The following is a 20704-nucleotide window of genomic DNA, read 5'->3' as shown; positions in this document are numbered from 1 at the left end:
AAGACTAATTAAAAAGGACTGCAGGGCTTTTTTCAATAAATGAGTACAAACGCGTGGCAAGGCAATCCACATGTGTTTCATTTCGTATGCAGAGGGTGCGTTGTGTTGATAACACGGTTCGCATATTGATCAGAAACTATTATTTCTTAATTCTTGTACAGTATATCGGTATATCCTTCAAAAACATATCAATAATCCACCTGTTATATTAATTTATGATGCGATTCAATAGAGGAAATATATTTTCATGTTGATATTCAGTTCTGTTCTTCACAAACAAATTCGTTAGGTGAATGTTAATCTATTATTCATAATATTAGGTAACCAAGTACTACGGGCGGAAAATTATTGAGAATAATTGATGATGCGAAATACTCTCTAATCCAGGTCTCCATTCATGTAAAAGCGTCATTTGTCAAACCATTGTTCGTGATACATGGACCACACAACCGATAAATGGTTTGATTAAGAAGTGCAAATTGCAGGCTATGAATTTGAATGAAAAATTGATGAATGAATGTATCTCCGGCTCAGACGCAAAGCACGCCTTCGGCCTATCGGAGCGGTATCCTCCTTAGCAATCCGAGGTAGTAATTTCAATCTTCTCTTCCACCTTAAGCTGTCTGTGAATTATTAATGGTTTCCATTGTTTGATAACTTAATCATTATGGCCGAGCAAAGATAGATACACAAGCAATCACTTATTCCTTAATCTTATGCTTTTTTTCCTTTCTTTTTTTTTTGTTGTTACTGTATATCTATGGCGAGTCGTGCATGGTTGGATTTGTGTACGCGATTAAATGCCTTCGCGTGTCGTGGAATCGGAAGTATCTGGAATTAATTCGCAAAAAAACAAAGACATTATTTCCTACGAGATAAAGTCGAGCTCTTGTCACGCGATTGCATTGTGAAAGAAACGGTGTGGTATCGATCAGAAAAGGTTGATCATCTAGTATATACAGTGTGTACTGACTGCAAGGTTCAGGAATCATCAAAATTATAAGAAATTTGGCTCGGTCTTGGTCAAGTTACAAGCACTGTACACAGAAAGATGTATATGGAACTATACGAACATGTGGCATAAAAATCCGTCCCGATTTGTATGATGTTACATGCCATATTTAGAATATTAATGCATTTAAAGAGCCATGCCTTTCAGGGAACATGTTCTTCCACACTTGCATAATAACAATGATAACGCTTACAAATTATTTTTCACCTCTTCCCAGAACTTAACCTTCTTTTAAAGTAAATCTTTACTCCGCATTCAAGTTTACATTTACATTGTGTCTTAATATCCAGGATATACCAATATATATATTTTTAGAGCTCCTTTATTCAAATTTTGAGCCAGGAAGGTACTTTGTATAGTGAACTCGTGCTAGTAAGAATTTTACCAATGTAATCTAATTTCCTGAATATGATGGTTTCAGCATAATTCTGTCGGTGAAGTTACTCCATTCGGATATTTCAGTGAAAGCCATATTCCTCACGTAAATAGATCCTCCTTGAATAAATACAATGTTATAAAGTAGAGCACCCATTGGTTTATTATTTATTCTTGGAGGTAGAGACATATCAGCTAAGCGATCTACCGGCAAAGAAAAGATTTGTCAATAATACATGAATTGAATATGACACCAGGGAGAATTTGTTAAAGTCAATTGGAAGTATCCACCCTTCGCGTTTGGACTCGTGCGCTGAAAATGTCAGGCCTATTAACACAAGTTGTAACTTTACCCCGACAGACTGACGCCAAATAGTCTTCCGCGGTGTTTAAAGAGAAAGACTAGTTCTGGTGAAGTTGAATAAAATTAGGCGTCAGTCTTCTCTATTTTTAATTTGCATGTGAATGAATAATTATTATAGTCGCATTGCCACATGAAAGGAGTTGCTTCTATTTGTTCATAGTGCCCTTAAATTCCAAATTGTGATTAATTGTTAATACAACGTTTGTATTTAATTCCATTAGACCCCGATCCGTGTGCAGTGCATTTTAATATTTATGATTTTCAGCAAGGTAAGGCCGACATCACTTCGAGGATTCAAAAACCTCTCAATAAACACCACGTGACCAACCTTTCCCAATATATTCGCGATGGTTCTTTCCACGAGCAATCACATGGACAGGACTTTAAGTTATCTTTAAAGGTTTTCAGATCCAAATTTTCCAATGAAAGGTGCCATGGTTCTATGACAAAGATACTCCCAGTCAATTAAACATTCCAATATCTCAGTTGCTTAATCAATCACTGTGAAAATGCTGTATAAAATTATGACAAGTTTTCTTTAAATACATTGTCCTCGAAATTAAGAAAAATGCATTTTCTATCAATTCTGACAAATGCATCCTTTATGTTCCAAGACTTCAAATAACAGCTGCAAATTGGACAAGACAAACAGTACAAAAATAATTGAGTAAGCTGTTAGCCTGATAAAGAGAAAATCAAATCAGGCTAACAATCCCGAATATTGGAACACGTAGTCCCAAACATGTTATGTAAGTGCTGGTTATTTCCGATGTTCGGCAAGCATCCGTGCATGGCTTTCACATTTCGTTCGTGGTCCGAGACACTGGAAGACAACCTAATTGTAAGTTGAAGCCGTTCGGATCATGACTTTTAGCCATTCTCTTTCTAAAAAGCAATTCCATTACCAAAAACTCAAGGTTAAATCTAATGTGTCTGAGAAAGAGAGAGAGAGAGGGATTGCGGAAGAGGAAGAGAGAAGAGTATGGAGGTGGAAAGGTTAGATGGAGGTTCCATCAAATCATTTTAAGTCATCTTCCACGGAATCGGAAATCCTCCAAACAAGATGGAGATTGCGATGGAGGGCTGTGGAGAAAAATCACTCAAGAGCCGATGGTTTGGATATCGGTGCCAAGTAGAACCACCCCCTCCCCCCCCCCCCACACACACACACACACCCCTCCCCCTCATAATAGGCGATGTCATCCCTCCTATACATTACAAGTCTATTTGCGTACACCCTTTCGCTTAATAAGTGCGCGCGGAAGAATTATAGAATATTAAATTATAAGTCTTTGTTGATTTTCTGTACAATCTCCGTTTCCGATATGCAATCCCCCTCCCCGATATGCCGATTCAATGTTCTCTTCACTGCATGCTCGCTGTTTTACTTTCTTTCTCTCTCTCTCTCTCTCTCTCTCTCTCTCGTTCTCTGTCTCCCTCTATTTGCCTTTATCTTTATTCTCATACCTATTTCTGTCTAATTGTGTCTCAATTTTCTCACTCTCTGTATCCACCCTCAATCTCTCTCTCTCATCTCTTTTTCTATTTCATCCCCATTTATATTGCAATGAATAACATAAATTATTAATGTGTTGATCATAACTTTCTTTTCAGAGTGATGTAGAATTCATTAAAACTTTCGCTTTTATTTTACTCGTGACCGTGAAACTGCAAACATGAGGCACTATATATACAAATCCAAAATTGACGGAGCGCCAAACCGTGTAATGTGATTTCAAAAGGGTTACAAAACCGCACTTGTAATTGTCGGAACAAATATTGGCGAATATATTCACGCACTCCGTGCACAGCCTACGTTATGTATACACACTCTCTATTACCAATTTAAGGGAACTGGATGTGGCGGCTACAATTATTAGAATTCAAAGCGAGATGTTATCCCGGGTGCCAATTTGACAAGCAGACCTCTAATGCATATTACCGCATGAATTTTTAGCGGTTTTGTGGGACAATATATAATTGATTTGCAAAATAAAAGAACCAACAAAATTAAAAACTAAAGCACTTTCGCAAGGATGTGAAAACACCACACTTATTCTGGCAGTACATGACAGATCAAAATTAATGTAAATCGATCAATCGTATACTATGATGAAAATAAAAACTCGAACGTGTTGAGGTTTATATGCTCTCAATGGTAATCGCTTTGTTACACTTTTCGAGATTATTGGCTCACTTGTTGAGCAATTTAGACTTGCAAATGCCGAGGTGTGGGTTGTTATTCACGAGAGAAAAGCAGTAGTTTGAAAGGACATTCGAGCGCGGGGGAATTGATAATCAACCAATCTGGTATATGTCTAGAGTTAAACTGGTTTATTTCCGATCTCGTAATGGGTGAGTATTTGCATATGTTCTAGATTATAAATCTATAATGCATTGTCTGGAACACTGCCAATTGTTTCCTCCTGCGCATGCATATCAATCATGTCATCACCAATGAATATATTATATGTTTGAAGCTAGAAGAGCAATAACTCATATTATTTTTCTGCAATTGTTATTATCCCAGCAACTGCCAGGTAGCCATTTACACCTGGATGGAGAGTGGCAAGTGTGGAGTGTGATTTATTGCCAAAAGATGTTAGTGCCAGGCTGGAATTCGAACCCTCAACCCGTGGATTGCGAGTCAGGTGAATGGACCACTACACCACGACACATCCACATGAACGACAGTGATCTTTTGTATCTAGATAGGTAGCTAGTCTAAAATTCATCAACTTAACCTTATATTATACAAAGTAATTTTCCAAGCGACGTGTCTATATAATTGCATTTATTATACAGTTGACAACAAATTCTTACACCTTGTAAACTTTGTATTCCGGAGACTGGAGCAGTGACTTGTATTTCTTTTCGTCTCTTCATTTTGGCATACTTTGTTTTGTTTCCCTTGCTTAAATTTTGTTTAATTCATTGTAAAACGTTTTAATCTAAATCTTCACACCTTTTTTAAATTGCAACCCCGGGTCAAGGAGTAAGCGGGGTATCAAAAACTCAAACTACTCTTTAAACTCAATACCACAACATGCCAAATTCATCACTCATTTCATTCATACTGCATGGTCAATTCGTGTTGCTATCACTGTTGTGAGACAATCATAAATAAGAATTCATCATAATTTTGTTTTGCTCGAGGGCATATCGGTATTCAAGAGGTAAGAGGTAAACGAATTCGACACCATAACTTAACCCGTACCCCCGACAAACACTTGAAGTATCTCCTCTTACATTGGGATGTGTCTAATAAATATGGATGACAACTTGGTGTTGAGGTTGTTCTTCTTTCATCTTTTACTTTACTGCTTGCTCTCCTTCGTTGCTTTTCGCCACCCTAACAGTTACGTTTTTTCTCATCACCAACGTCTTGTCCTTCTATAGTTAATTGTTAGTGGTAGATAACTTTTACATTTTCTTTAAAAGCTTGTCTTCTTAAGCAAACGTTTTCTTTTCTTCTTCTTCTTCTAATACTCAATGTCTTCCTTACTTCTTCAGTAACCTCTTTATCACTTCTTTCCTTCATTTTCTTCTCTTTTTAATTCCTTCTTCACTAAATTCTCCTTTTCATCTTCTTCAACCTCCTTCTTGTCTTTTTCTCTTGCGTCGGCGTCCTCTCCTGCTCATTCGTCTTCTCCTCTTTTAACAATTTGTTGTTCTTTTCCTTTTTCTTTCTTCTTCTTTTGAACTCAATTAAGGCTTAACCTCTCCCCCCCCCCCCCTCCTTCTTTTTCACCTCCTTCTTCAACTTTTCTTCCTCAATTTCTTCTTCAATTTCTTCTTCATCATCTTATTTTCTCTTTTCTCCTTCCATCTTGTCAACATACTAGTTTGAGGAGGGTAGATAAAGGATGCAAGAGATCCTGATAATTCCTAGACTTCGCGGTGCCAAACCCCAATTTCAACATTTCAATGTCTGCTCCCGACCTGCCGAAAGTCGGAAACACTGTAATAGGCGTAAGAGTCATCCATCAATTGTGATTTTAACAGAAAAATAAAAGAAAGACAGCTGAAAGTGACTATAGAAAATTACATCAATTCATTTTCCAATCATCCTCCATCACTGGCCATATTTTGCTTCCATCTTTCGGAGAATTCCACAAGCATGTGCATCGAGCCATGGCGAAACCATTTGGACTCTTATTACGTTAATAATGAATGCAAATCGAAGAGGCTCCGGGTTAGAATTTGATACATTAATTATGAATTGATAAAGCTAATGGAAAGCTGTTTATTCCAATAAATATATACACACATATAGATGTGTAATATCTTCTGATGGTTAAGCCTTTTAAAAATAACGCAGTTTGGTAATGACTGGATGTTTACACAAAAGAAAAAAGGGCGCATTGGCCATTTTTGGTGACTCTATTATGAACGTTTCCAGACAAAGTCCTACCTGTGCAAGATTTTTTGTTCACATGTTGATGGTGATGATGACGGTGATGGTTTTTTTTTAAGCAGATAAAGGATTGCGTTTTTGTTTGTTTTGCTTTGTCTTATGTTTCGTTTTGTCTTTGAATTGAAAAAATAGTACCATTTTGGTCTGTTTGTTTGCTTAATCGGAGTCTTCCCTCTACCAATTTTCCACCTCTCTGAGTTCAATAGGTTTCAACAAGGAGAAAAAGACAACAACAAAAAGTGAGCATTTTACTTAAGACCTAAAAAAATTGTTCAAACATTCAATAAATTGTATTAAAATCCAAAACGCCCTTGGAAACATTCTACGAACGCACATTCGATTCAGAATCCATTCAAATCGATTTCAAGAGTAATTTAATTAAACAAACTTCCCCTTCCTCCCCTACATGTCCATATCAGTTCCTCTAAGTTCGATCCATGACTGCGTGCGAAGGAAGACTGTTAGCCGAGAGAAGATTGGGTAAGCCCAAAAACAACATGGATTTGGAAGGGATCTAGATTAGATGTAAACCTACTCCACAGACGAATTAGTCTCCGGAAATTGGCGTCTCAAGTGTGAGGTATCGTCAGATTGCTTTATACAACTGCTTAATCCGCGGTGCGCCTACGCCAGTTTCGAATACATTTCCGGTAAGCTGTTTGCTGTTCATAAGTTGCGACCTCTTAGGTCATGTTATGTATGTAAATTCGTATGGACAGCGAAATGTTATCTCGTCATGTCGTCCATACGCTGCGGCATCTTGCGTCACGTTTCTATGTACGCCGCTATAATTATCTCACATCGTATGAAAAGCGTTTTGATTGATTTGAAATTTCACTATTCAAGTGATGTAGTCGAGAAATATATGATGAAATTTAGGGTAAGATTGTACAATTTATTTACCTTTTACGCATTTCCATCAGAGCAATTTTGCATTTGAATGCCATATAATACTGTCCAATGTCGTCTCAATTTCTCCTTGAATTTTCTTTTGGATCTTCGTGCGTGTCACAACCATCATAACTTTTTCTCTCGATATGCTATGATCATTATTACCAGAGCTAGAAGCCTATACCTCGACATTGACCTCGACAAACTTGACACCAATGTTTACGCGTCCTTGGCTGTCGTCCCTTCTCTCTGGTCTTATCTTGTTTGCCGTGCTCATGCGAATGTTTCCAGCTAAGCAGACTTAGGCGGAAAGACGAGGGATGAGGGAGTTGGTGACCCGACTTCAAAATTGCTCCTGAGACATACTTTGCTCCAGGCTTTATTTCTTTAAAGGTATATAATCCAATCAAGTTTTACGTTTGATCTAGGGTTCTGGTTTGGGTTAGGGATAGACTTAGGATTGGAATCGAGTTTTTCGTTAGGTCTAGGGTTAAGGTTCTGGTTCGTGTTAAGGTAAGACTTAGGGTTCCAATCAAGTTTTACGTTTGATGTATGGTTCGGGTTAGGGTAAGGGTTAAACTTAGGATTCGAATCGAGTTTTTGTTAGGTCTAGGGTTAAGGTTCGGGTTCGTGTTAGGGTTAGACTTAGGGTTCCAATCAGGTTTTACATTTGATTTAGAGTTTGGGTTAGGATAAGGGTTAGACTTAAGGTTGCAATGAAGTTTTTCAGACCATGGAAATTCGGGAAGACCATGGAAAAACAGGGAGATTCGTCCGAACGCATCGTTCGTACCAACCTTTGTGACCGTATCATTAGCTCTAGGGTTAGTGTATGCGTTACGTCTAGTTTAGTTCGGAGTTGAAGTCAGAAAAGTAAATTTCGTCATGCAATGTGGGATTGCCAGAGCATCTGTAACCAGAGCGTGCGTCGTGGAACCACTGTTCCCTTAAATTCCGGTGAAATACATCAATCGTTACTACCACAACTGTAAGCCTTGCCCTTCCCAACTTGACATCCATGTATCCTCAACCTTGATTGCCATCCTTCATGCGTCTTCCCCCATCTTATTGCGTCTACTGGTGCATGCATTGGCGCACGATTCCAGCTAAACAGGCTTAAACCCCGGCCACACCGCCCAAACGATTCCACCCCGACGCCAAACCTACCGATCCCTGTCCGTGGGGGTAATGTAATGTTTTGTTCGGTCTGTAGTCGGTCTGTTTGGTGTAACTCAACTGAAGCATCGGGCGTATAGCCGAGGGACGACTGAGGTATATCAATCAAGGCGAAGCAACATACATCTAGTTAAGCTGATTAGGCCGGTTTATTGAACCGATTAGTACTTGGCTACGTAGAGAGGGGGCGTCACGGAGAGGGAAACAGATAGAGAGAAGGGGAGAGAGGGAGGGAGGGAGAGAAAAGGAGGGGGTGAAAGAGAGAGGGGGAGAATGAAACCACTTTAAGGCTTAGTGGCATAGCGTATAGGTAGATATATTGATGCTGGCACGATAGGGGAGATCTTGCTCGGTGGATTAATACGAATCAACAAGGACATTGCATTGGGAAGGGGATGTGGGAGGGGTCGTATTATCATTTTTCCAAGTTCCTCTCCCATCCTTCCTCACAAAGAGAAAGAGAGAGAGAGAGGGAGAGAGAGAGAGGGGGGGGGGCTTAAGATTATGAATGATAGCAGAAAGCACCCACGTAACCAGGGACGAAGCTAGACCACTTTTTCAATGGGTAGGGGGTCGCGGACTAAATCTGTCGACAACGTAGATGAAAAATGTCCGACAAACAAACCACAAAAGGACATCAACAGCTCTGAGACAACACTAAGGCATTAAGGGTTTTCATTCTGGATAATAGGGACTTTTAGATTTTGCACGACGAGAACGTGGACTGCCCTTTTAGGGCAATGTGACGTCCTTTTAAGGCACTGGCAGTGACGTCACATTGCCTTAAAAGGGCAGTCCGCGTTCTCGTCGTGCAGAATCTAAAAGTCCCTAATAGTGGGGGAACACGTACTCTTATAGATACATTTTGACCCCTTCTGACTACAAGAGGAATATTTCAATAATACCATAATATTTTATATCGGAGGTAAAATGTCAAAGTCGACCTGTGTGTACATTTTATAGCATTTTGGGTTTAAATAGTTTTTGCGATGGGTGCAAGGGCGTGGCTAGAGAAGGGAGAGTTGGGAGAATGTGACAACTCCATCGACAGAAAGCGTTTCTGTCATTAAAAAGAAGACATATTATATAATGCCTCATCCCTCCCCCTTCCCCCTCCCCTTATTCAGCCTCTAACTCCTCTCCCCTTTCCTCTTCATTTTCTAATCCAGTAATTCGATCAAATCATCATCGACAATGAAGCTACACTTCCATTGTTCTCTTCTGTGTGTTTCTCTCTCGTCTATCAAATAATGTACACGAATCGACATCCCCAAACATCATCACGACAACCTATTTCCCAAATTAACGTCAATTTATTACACATTAACCATTCATTCCCTTCACAAATCGCATCGGCGAGCATCAAATCGACTAACAATGATCAGTGAAATTACTTCGTGCAAAGTACCAAGAACTGTTTTCGCTTCATCTATTCTTTTTCTATATAGAGATGTCTCTCGTTCTCACTATCTTTCTTTATATATCTCTCTTGTCCTCTAATTCTCTCTCTCTCTATCTTTCTTGCTCTCTCTTTCTCTCCTTCTCTCTTCCTCTCTCTCTCTCCATCTATCTATCTATTCTATTTTCGCCTGCACCTGTCTCTTTCTCTTTCTCTCTATAATAATAATATCCATCTGTATATGTATATAACTGACTATATATCTATTTATCTACATGTATTTAGATCTGTGTATGTATCTCAATTATCTACCTCTCTGTCTGTCTGTTTATGTATCTGTTTCTCTATGTGTATCTCTCTCTCTCTCTCTCTCTCTCTCTCTCTCTATATATATATATATATATATATTAATATGTATATATCGCTCTCTCTCTCTTTATATATATATATATATATATATATATGTGTGTGTGTGTGTGTGCCTGTGTGTGTGTGTGTGCGTCTCTCTCTCTCGCTCTCTCTCTATCTCTTTCTCTCTCTCTCTCTCTCTCTACCTTTCTCTCTCTCTTTCTCTCGCTCTCTCTAGCATGTCTACACTCTCTCGTTCCTTTCTGTTTAGCTCTTCCCGTGATCTCCCCATAGACACAAACATTGACATTCTGAGTGAGTTAAATCAAATTTAGTTCATCTCAATTCACTCGAAGGTAAATCCCCTGGCGGGAAAAAAATTCAACGTGAAAGGTAATAATACGGCGTCCCTCCCGCAATGGAAGGTATACACATGCAGGCGAGTAGTACTAGGTTTAGTTCAGTGTACAATATAATCTGAAGACTGTATTTACCGAGCAACATTATGTATGTACAGATGTTGCTACTAATGCATAAACACATGGCGATACATAGCCTAGCAAAAGTTGATAACCATTTTTTGGTTAAATGAGGTCAACAAGATTCGACAGTTCAGTCTGCACTAAAATTATCTCATCATCTATCTTTCTTCCCCAAACTTATACTATTTTATATACCCCTTTGAAATCTTTATACATCTTTTGAATGCATTGTTATACTTGTAAGATCGCAAGCAACCGCGAGTTAAGTCCGCCGCTGATTCGACTGACTAGCACGTTGATGATTTCCATACTCAAATCAGAAATATATGGATTTTCACGAATATAGAATTTACCGTCATGATCTTAGAATGAAAAAAAGTGATCATAATTGGTGGCGTAGAAGTACGAGTTGCGATAAAAAAATTATTTTTTTGTGAACATATAATCTCTAATATGTTCAAGAAAGGGAATAATTAGATTCTGATGGAAAAAGCAGGAAAGAACATATTTTTGATATCATTTCGATAAATCCTGTCGCCCGTTATTATAATGTAATTTGGTGAAATGTAAAATGCAATTTATTTATTTACAGTTATAATGGGAAAACGCTACTTGCCAATTTTTTAATGTAAATATTATACTCGACTTAATCCCATGGCCATGGGAACATGCAGATCGTGGGTATTGTACGGAGTGACTTTGGAATGACATGCCACCCCCCCCCCCCTATGTGTTGAAACCAGGGTTTTTTGGTAGAAAAGGAGGGGCACAAGCCGACCCCCCCCCCCCCCGAAAATATAGTGGCCAACAGGTTTTGAGGTGAGCCGTTTGGGCTATACAAAAAAGTAAGTGACAGGCAAATTAATAATAAAATAAAGATCATCAACCCTCTTCTTCCCTCATCTACCCCCACCCCGTCTTTTATTTTGTGCACGTGACGCCTGGACCCTCCACTGCCCCCCCCCCCCAACATTCATGACCCCTCTGTGCTTGCTTGCATGTCGAAGATTTTTCGATATTAAAAAAAAGGTGTGTATAAAAGTTTATATCAGAACAATAAACCCCGTGAAAAATGTCGCCTTTCAAATCCTGCTTCATTCCTTCAAAATGGACGGCGATGACCTTGGTCCCCTTTCGATGAAAATAATTGACCTTGATGTTTGACATTTAAAAATAATTGGCTATTAACCCGACAAAGTGAACCTGAAAATTGAAAGGCACCTTGGTAAATCAAAAGAAACACAGAACGCCGAAGTTACACTGCACCATAGGCAAAACTAACATATTAAGTCTAAACCAACCCTAACAGATACATCATAAACAAGTTTTAGTATGTACGCGATGGCGTGAAGTAAAACGATTAGCAAATGGACCAGCATCACTTAAACGATCTTCGAAATGCGTAAAGAGGGAAAATCTTCTTCATTTCATACCGGACACATCCAATTTGTTTATATTTCCCCTTTACCACTCGAGACCGATCGAATGGGGTCCTCTTTACCAATGTTTTGAGGAGATGTGGACCGCGAGAACTTAAAGAAATCGCGGGAAGTTGCCCTTTCTTTGAGAGAGAGCAAAGCGCCGATATAACGTTACCCTCCTATGCATATATGAATACGAGTTGGAAGCGAGACGTATATATATATATAAACAAGGCTCGCGGCACTACAGACAATATACTTCACGACGTATGTCTTCTCTATTATATGTTACAGGGCTGGTGCCATTGCAATATGACTTGATGACTTGACCAAGAATCATTGATATCAAGATCTGAATTAAATTAGGATAACGATTTTAGCGTAATTGACCCTAGACCTCCCCACCCCCCCCCCCACCCCTTCACCCCCTCTCTCTCTTTATCTCTCTCAATTTTTAGCTCGAAAGCGGATAAAATGAGATTTGAATGTCTGCCTGCAAGATGGATGAATAGTCTTACTGGAATTAAATGAAGGGTTTTGAATGTCAAATGTCTAAACGCGTCTTATTGCAACTCGACGCTTTTAAGTGGAGACCCTTCAAGATGTCATGTTTAAAATTTGATGAATATTGATTTCTTGAAGTGGATTTCTTTTCGGAATTCGTTGGCATGTATTTCACCTCCTTGTGGTAGGCCTAGTTTTTATTCCGACATTACCAGAACCCAAATAATAATAATAATAATAATATAAACATTAAACAGGTCCATTTATATAGCGCAGCTAGTATATGAATATACTCTACTGCGATATACCACGTATCATACTATTACCCGGATGTATCGTCGCGATATTAATAAGGCGCTAAAACATTCAAGGAATTTCTTCCTATGGGGTACAAATTCACTTCACCTGGGTGGAGACTGGCTAAGGTAGATTAATGCCTTGACAAAGGTCATTGTTGCCGTGGCGGGACTCGAACCGCGAACCATGTAATCCACAGTTCTAGACCACGACACCTCAAATTGTCTTTTTAAGAAGATGTGTGAACGTTAAAGTGAAACGTGAAGCAAAATCAGTCTTGTTGAAAGTCACAAACACTTAACACCAAAATGTGTATATGGGACTACACAAGCTTGTGGTATGAAAATCTAGTCCAAACACCTATCTCTTGTCATATTATGAAAATGAGGGCATTTGAAGAGCTATCCTTTTCAGGGAACCTTTTTATTGATGATATTATTCCATACTGATATTGAAATGAATGAAAAAATCTCACAATATTTAGCACCTTTTACAGAACCTACCTTTCTCTTTAAGATTAGCATTGCGGGGCCTTGGGTATAGGCACGTCTATCATTCTAATCAACGAGCCATTGAATTACATTAAATCAAATTAACTTCCCTACACCATAAATGCGTAAGGCCTGCCGGCACGATATAATCAAATTGTGGCACAATGTTCCCACTATATATACGTGTATTTTCCTATGGATTTTGTTTAAAAGATGTACATGGAGCTGCTGATCAAAATTAAGTGAAATCATCACTGCAAGAAGCTGACAAGAACTTTGAGGTAGAATTATGCGTGTTTTCATAGAATAGAAGGGAAATGAGGGCGATGCTATATAATAATCGCAATGCACGGAACATCAGATGTATTTATACGAAAATATATGAATCTAGTTTGTAATTCTCGTGTCTCTATTTATCTATCTCTTATAATTATCTCTATCATTCTCTAGTTCTCCCTCGCTCGCCTTCTTACTTTCTCGTTTCTTCTCTCTCCCTCTCCCTCTCTATTTCTCTCTTTCCTCTCTCATGCTCTATCTTCCTTCCTAATATACCCATGATCTTTTCGATTTAATTGATTCAGCGGACCACGAAAGACTCAACATTAATTTTGTTTCTTTTTCAAAAAGAACATGCAAATATTTTATCTCGTTTGGCGGTAGATTGTTTCTACTACACCACCATATGTAATCATTTATATTCAGTATAGCTTGCGTGCTATTAGTAATAAATATGACTACACATAAAAATAGCTGTGGCTTGATATTTTCTTTTAAATCAAAGTCGATCCTCATCCGCAAACATGAATGTTTGGTTATAAAAATATAAAATGCATACAATGAGTAACAATGAACATACAATGAGTAACTCAAACACAAATGTAGCTTGATGTGTTCCTTTAAATCCTGCTCAATCCCCCTGTCGCACAGATGCATGCGTGGTTATTGAAATATAAATTGCGTAAAATTAGTAATCATGAAAACGGTTTGCCGCGAGTTGATGTTTTCCTTTAAATCCTCCTAAATCCTTAGTTGAACACATGCATGTGTGGTTATTGGAGACGCAGGCTTCCTTTAAAGTAACTAAACTTTGTACTTATTGTTTTTTCCTCATCCTCCGGGGAAAGAATAGCCGTATGAATGCAATTTCCCCAACCAGTTATAATAAATAAAAATTGATTTTTCTCCCGCGCGCTGTTGCCAGGTGATCGGTATGATGACAAGCTACAGGGTGACTCAAAAGAAGTATACAGCGCTTATTTGCTGAACTCATTGATGACTAGTTACATCCGTAAAAAAAACAAATACCAAGAGCACTTCCTTATTTATTACCTTGGTTACATTTACAAAACCTATATACATCTTTTTAAAGAAGTGATGTAAATGCGAAGCTTTCTCAATGTTGTTTCATGGAAAATAGTTCGCGATTGTGTCAGAATAAACAGAATATGCGTTCGTTTGTTCAGTTTTCGGGGACACCTTGTATGAGCGTCAATACTCGTAGCTTCGCCCAATCACACTACACACACACGTTTCGACGCTGATTATTTAGACGCGATTCAACGAATAATCAATAATCCTCTCTATACAGGTGGCGGCCAATAATTCTCTTACTTGTAATATTCATCTTTTTCTATTCCTCTGTTCTACAGCTATACGTCATATAGATTTTCTCTAGCCTTTCTCTCTCTCTCTCTCTCTCTCTCTCTCTCTCTCTCTCTCTATCTCTCTAACCGTATTTTGTCTGAATAACACTTCAAGCATTATTGCTAATATCGAATTTCAATGGAAATTCATTATTTCTCCCTCCTATCCCCCCGTCATATTTTTCGGTTTTAACTTATCCGTTTCATTTCTGTTTGTTTTGTGTGATTTATCTCTTTCATTTTCTTTTTCTTAAAACGAGAGTACTATCATTCAATAGAAGCCAATCCCGCGCCCTATCCTTCTCTCTCTCTTTCTCTCTCTCTCTCTCTCTGTACCCCTCACTCCTTTATATTCTTTCTCCCTCCCTTCCTCTCTTCTCTCTATTTTCTACCCTCTGTTTCTCTCTTAATTCACTTCCCTCTCAAGTTTCTTTCTCTCTCTCTCTCTCTCTCTCTCTCTCTCTTTCTATCTTTCTATCTCCTTCTCCCTTTCTCCCCCTCTCTATTTCTATCTCTCTCTCTATTTCTCTCTCTCTATCTCTCTCTCTCTCTGTTATTCATTCTACTACTCTAAAGACCTTTCCAAATGTATGTGTGATATCTACGCAATTGCCTGATTTTAGTTCAATACCTCGATATTCATATTAATTATTTTTCGGAAAGTGACAACAATTGAAGGGGCGTATATACACCGTCGAACGTCCATTTTGCTTGCCACCTTACGGCTCCTACCGCCCATTTAAACCTAATGAAATATTTTCATCAATTAGAAAAAAATATCTATAGTACAGGATTTCTATGTCAAGTTGTCATCACATTTTTTGCGAGGATTTAAATATTTTAAGACCGTTAAGTAGGATTATCAGCACTTAGCTATTGATTTCTATAAACGCCTGAAATGCATGCATTATCTTCTATCCCATTATAGATGTTATAGCACAGTATACTATACAATAGTACAGTATTATAGTCTAGAATATGCCTATAGTAGTATGGTAACGTAGGGTGTCTGGAGAAAAATAAACATTATATCACTTATTTCCTAATAATATTTAATATTCTTTTTGGATTTTGAAATTATTTTTCTTCAAAGTGACAGAGATGAGATCTTTCATGAGAAATACAAATCATTTAATTCGGAACAATAGAATGAAATCTGACATCTAGTCAGCACTTTTAGCAAATTTCATGATCTTGCTGATGGTACAGAATTTATAAATAATTAAATTTTAGAACATAGGCCTACTGCAAAATTGCAACAACAACAAAATAAGTCGGTTTCCTTAGCGTCAAAAAGACGACCAGAATTTTCTGTTTCCTTAAATTCAAAATATATGATCAGAAATAACTAAGATTACCTCGCAGATATATGAGATGTATTTACCCCCAAAAGTAATGTTGTGCCACTGCTTTCTCCTCAATTTGCACATTTTATGCTAACAGAATTTAATATTCTTCAGACACTGTTCTGAACATTTGTATGTTCGGTGTCTATCTGAAAATATAAGCAGATTGGCTCACACAAATGAATTACCCAGCCATATTAACAAGTTATTTGTTAAAATATTATTAGGAATGTTCATTGTGTGCAATGTACTGAAATAATATTGAAATAATTTCTTACGATAAGAAGAAACCGTGCGTGATATTTGTATAACTTTTTATCAAAAGTAGTCAGAGGTTTTTTTCTTCCCCCCCCCCCCCCCTCCCCCCTCCTCTCTCTCTCTCTCTCTCTCTCTCTCTCTCTCTCTCTCTCTCTCTCTCTCTCTTTCTCTCTATTAGTTAGCTACCGTGTGTTTACTTTTAACATTACAGTCATATACATGTAGAAAGAAAATTTCCACATACACGTATATTACTTGACATAACTATCATTGTTATTCCTATATCATTCGTCACTGCATGGCAAGGCCGCCAAATAGAGCCTATATGTGAAATATAGAAGCAAGTGGCGGCAAATAAGAAGAATAACGATCAGTCTCTGTATGACCTTCGTGTGCAATATTCACTCGATGCTGATGCGTATCAGGTATAATATTTGCTGGAATTCAATTATCGTGGAGTATGGATATATATCTATACGTCATGTGTATAGATCGTTTGAGGGCCGTTCACATAAAGACGCAGAGAAAACAGCGGCAATTTTCTTCTTTTTTTTTCCTTTTCTTTTTTTCTCTCTTCTCCTCCTTTCAATCTTTCATTTATTTTTGTCCTCCTTCGTCCTTTTTTCCCCTGCTTTCTTGCCTTCTTTTAAATTTTTCATTAATCTATTTATTTCAGTTTTCCTTTGCCTATCTTTCTTTCTTTCCCTTTTTCCTTTCTTCTTTTATTTCTTTCTTCTTGGAGGTCGGACGTTCGTTCCTCCGACAACTGCTCCGCTTTTTTAGTTCGTAAAATGTTTAGGGTTAAAGTTATGGTTGCAAAGGAGTTCTCGATGGATCAGGGTAAGAACTGGGTACAGAGTTGGGTCCAAACTGAAGTTATAATTCAGTTAAGGCAGGAAATTGAAGAAAGGAGCAATTGTCACAGGAACCGGAGTCTTATCTGTGCGTTAAACTAAACAGAAATGTGAAGAATAGTTGTGCTTACGTCATTAACAAAAACGCCCAGTTCATCAATAAAAATTCATATGTAAGCGAGCCTGTACAGGCCTAGTTTTAAAGTTCAAGGCATACACTGTATAGCGAGCGCATACGTATTGATAGTAATCAAACAGCATTAAAGTATGCTGCATAATATCGATGGCTTAGCGAATCATGACTATAATCATGCCCAATTATAATTACACTCATATGAGAATTCAGTATAAGAAAAGGATACTTTAAGCCTTTACTTTGAGGGAAATGCTTTCGATGTGTTGGGAGCTCATACGTAAATCTATAGCGATTAACCAGCATAGAAAAGCCTCGTTCTATGGCTTAGCGAACAATGAGCATATTGTTATCATGTACAATAATTCTCATATGAGAATTATTGAAGAATGGCATTATACGCTGTCACTTTAATTTGTTTGGAAGGAAATACTTTCTATATGTGTTGCGTGCTCATGTACGTATTGACAGTGATAAACCACTATTGAAATAAATGCTGCATGATACAAACGGCTTAACAAATAACGATTAGAGTAATATTCGGATCATGTACCAATAACTCTCGTATGAAACCAAGTGTGAAGATTGGCGCAATATCAAAGCTGTTATTTTATTATTTTGAGGGTTATACTATCTCTGTGTGCGAGCTCATACGTCATTGGATATCGATCAAACGGAATAGGCAATTTTCGTAATGTAACCAAATTTTTGCAAGTGCCTTTGTGAAGCGCCTTGATACTAATTATTCCATTCATCTGTTATAAAATAATGAATGTATCTCAAAAGTCAAAAGTCAAATTGCATACATAAGTTTTTGCTAGGTATATATGACAAACATTATGGTTTTCCCTATACCTAACAACGTATAATATATGCAATTTGCATTCTGACTATCAAAATAAAATTATTCATAACAATTAATGAAATTACTCATTTCGAGGCACTAAAGTATAAATTTGGTTACATTACGAAAATGGCCTAGTAAAATATATGCTTCATGATTCCAAAGGCTTAACGAATGACGACTGTAGTCATGTTGGTGCCACGTACAATTACTCCCATATGAAAAAGAATGATAAAAGAACGACAAGTTAGGCTGCATAATAGGTTCTAGTTGCTCCATTTTAAGGAAAACGCTCTCAAATGCAAGGGCGGATTCGCATAGTGTCATGCATATTAGGGGCCATACTCTTTGGTCAGAAATTATATTCTACTCCGAAATATTGATTAAAAAAAACAAGTATATATAACGATGTTAAGATACACGTACACAGTGGGAAAAAATTCATCTACAAACATTAATATCATGAATAATATCTTATTAATCTGGTCTCAAATACAAGATTCCCAGATTCTACTGCAACTATTCACATCCCTTTATTTCATAATGTTGCACGTCTACTCGAAGCATCACGTACACTGCAAACGGCAGCCCCATCATCGTCAAAACAAAATCCATTATGTCTTTAAAATATATTTAAAAAACTCCCCTTTGTACTGCTTCCCAAGATCTAGATTAACTGACATTTTCGAGTCCTCGACGACGCACGTTTCGAAGCGAAGAAAGTACGTTACTCTCTCTCTCTCTCTCTCTCTTTCTCTTTCTCTTTTACTCAATCAATCATTTCATTCCATAACATTACCCAAGGGCTTGAGGAGCGAGACAAGAGTGTATAGATAATCGTTTTATAACATGAATAAAACAACGTTCCGTGCAAACGACTCTCCGTTACTCCATGTATGGTGCGGAAGCGGCTCCGCAAGTGTCACAGATTTTTTGACGAGACACGAGTTTATTTCCGTAGTACGAAGTTTCTTGTAAATGTCATTTTAATGAAGTTTCCACCTTCTGATGAAGTAGATGAAATCCAGTTTACAAGTGCTTTTTTCCTCTCTCCCTCTTTCTCATAATTTGTTTTCCCTCTCTGTAATCGACATACATTTGGAGGCAGTCGTGAATTTTTATTTCGAGAATGGACAGATGAAAAACCGAAAGATTTAATGTACTCTGGAATTCATTATCCTTTCTTATTATTGGTGATTTTAGAATTGTTCTTGTGAAAATCTAATACCTATATCACATTTGAATATATCAATTTGCTTTCATATTACTATTCCCTTCGGGGTTAGACCTCTCTTTCTTTCTCCTATCTCACACTATTTATTCGTATGATGGTCCACCCCCCCCCCTCTCTCTCTCCTTCTCTCTCTCTCTCTCTCTCTCTCTCACTTCACCTCACTCTATAGGTATCTCTCTTGCTGTGTGTGTCTCCCTCTCTCTCTCTCTCTCTCTCTCTCTCCCTCTCTCTCTCTCTCTCTATATATATCGGACTCCCAGTCTGTTTTCTCACATCTGTTCTGTCGTCACCCATACATTGTCCATCTCCATGCAAGTAGGATTATAAAGAACTGTGTCATGGGATTACATCTTGGTATAGCTCAAGTCCGGGATGATACCCCCTTAATGTTAACACTGAGTGATGGGTTTACTTCTTGCAAGCAAACTCTAAGCTAAAGATGATCTTAAATCCTGATAGGCCTAACGATCGGTGGAAACAAAATCCAACAAAATCCAAATGAAAATTATCACAAAATATGTTTAACTGTACAGATAAATAACATCTGCCAGACAATTCTGAAAGATCCCGTGAAAATGTTGAGTAGCCCTGATAGTCAAAATAAAAAAGACATTCCACGATACGTTCTGACCATTATATACCTGCAACGTTGTCCCATGTGTACATTTCAGGGTATGCTGTTTTCAGCAAGTTGTGACTGAAGTCATAAAGATTAATGCAATTTATAGCTCTGTTCCTATAAAAAGACATTGCGATTGGTGACTGGGCAGTCGCTTCTTATCTTCTCATTTGATCTGCTCTTCTGTAATGTTTCGTCGTCATTATGATAGAATTATGACGGTCTCGTCGGTATATAAAACCGCCGATGGTTTATACGCCGACATTTATGTCAGATTATTTATTATTGTTTATATTTAAAGTTCTAGCATTTACGTTCGACGATATTCACCTAACTGTATCAAGATAAACAAAAAACATTCCACACACTGTTTATATCTTCCTTCTCTCTCTCTCTCTCTCTCTCTCTCTCTCTTTCTCCTCTCCCTCTGTCTGTCTGTCTCTCTCTCTCTCTCTCTCTCTCGTTCTCCTCTCTCTCGTTCTCCTCTCTCTTTCTCTCTCTCTCTCTCTCTCTCTTACTCTACCTTTTTTAATTGTGTGTGTGTAAGACACCTACCCCCTGGATATCCACCCCTGGATAACCACCTCCAGTCAACC

Source organism: Strongylocentrotus purpuratus, unplaced genomic scaffold (assembly GCF_000002235.5).
Source record: "Strongylocentrotus purpuratus isolate Spur 01 unplaced genomic scaffold, Spur_5.0 spur5_scaffold_12, whole genome shotgun sequence".
Classification (NCBI taxonomy): domain Eukaryota; kingdom Metazoa; phylum Echinodermata; class Echinoidea; order Camarodonta; family Strongylocentrotidae; genus Strongylocentrotus; species Strongylocentrotus purpuratus.
The sequence above is the reverse complement of the archived record's forward strand: the minus strand, read 5'-3'. Positions refer to the sequence as shown.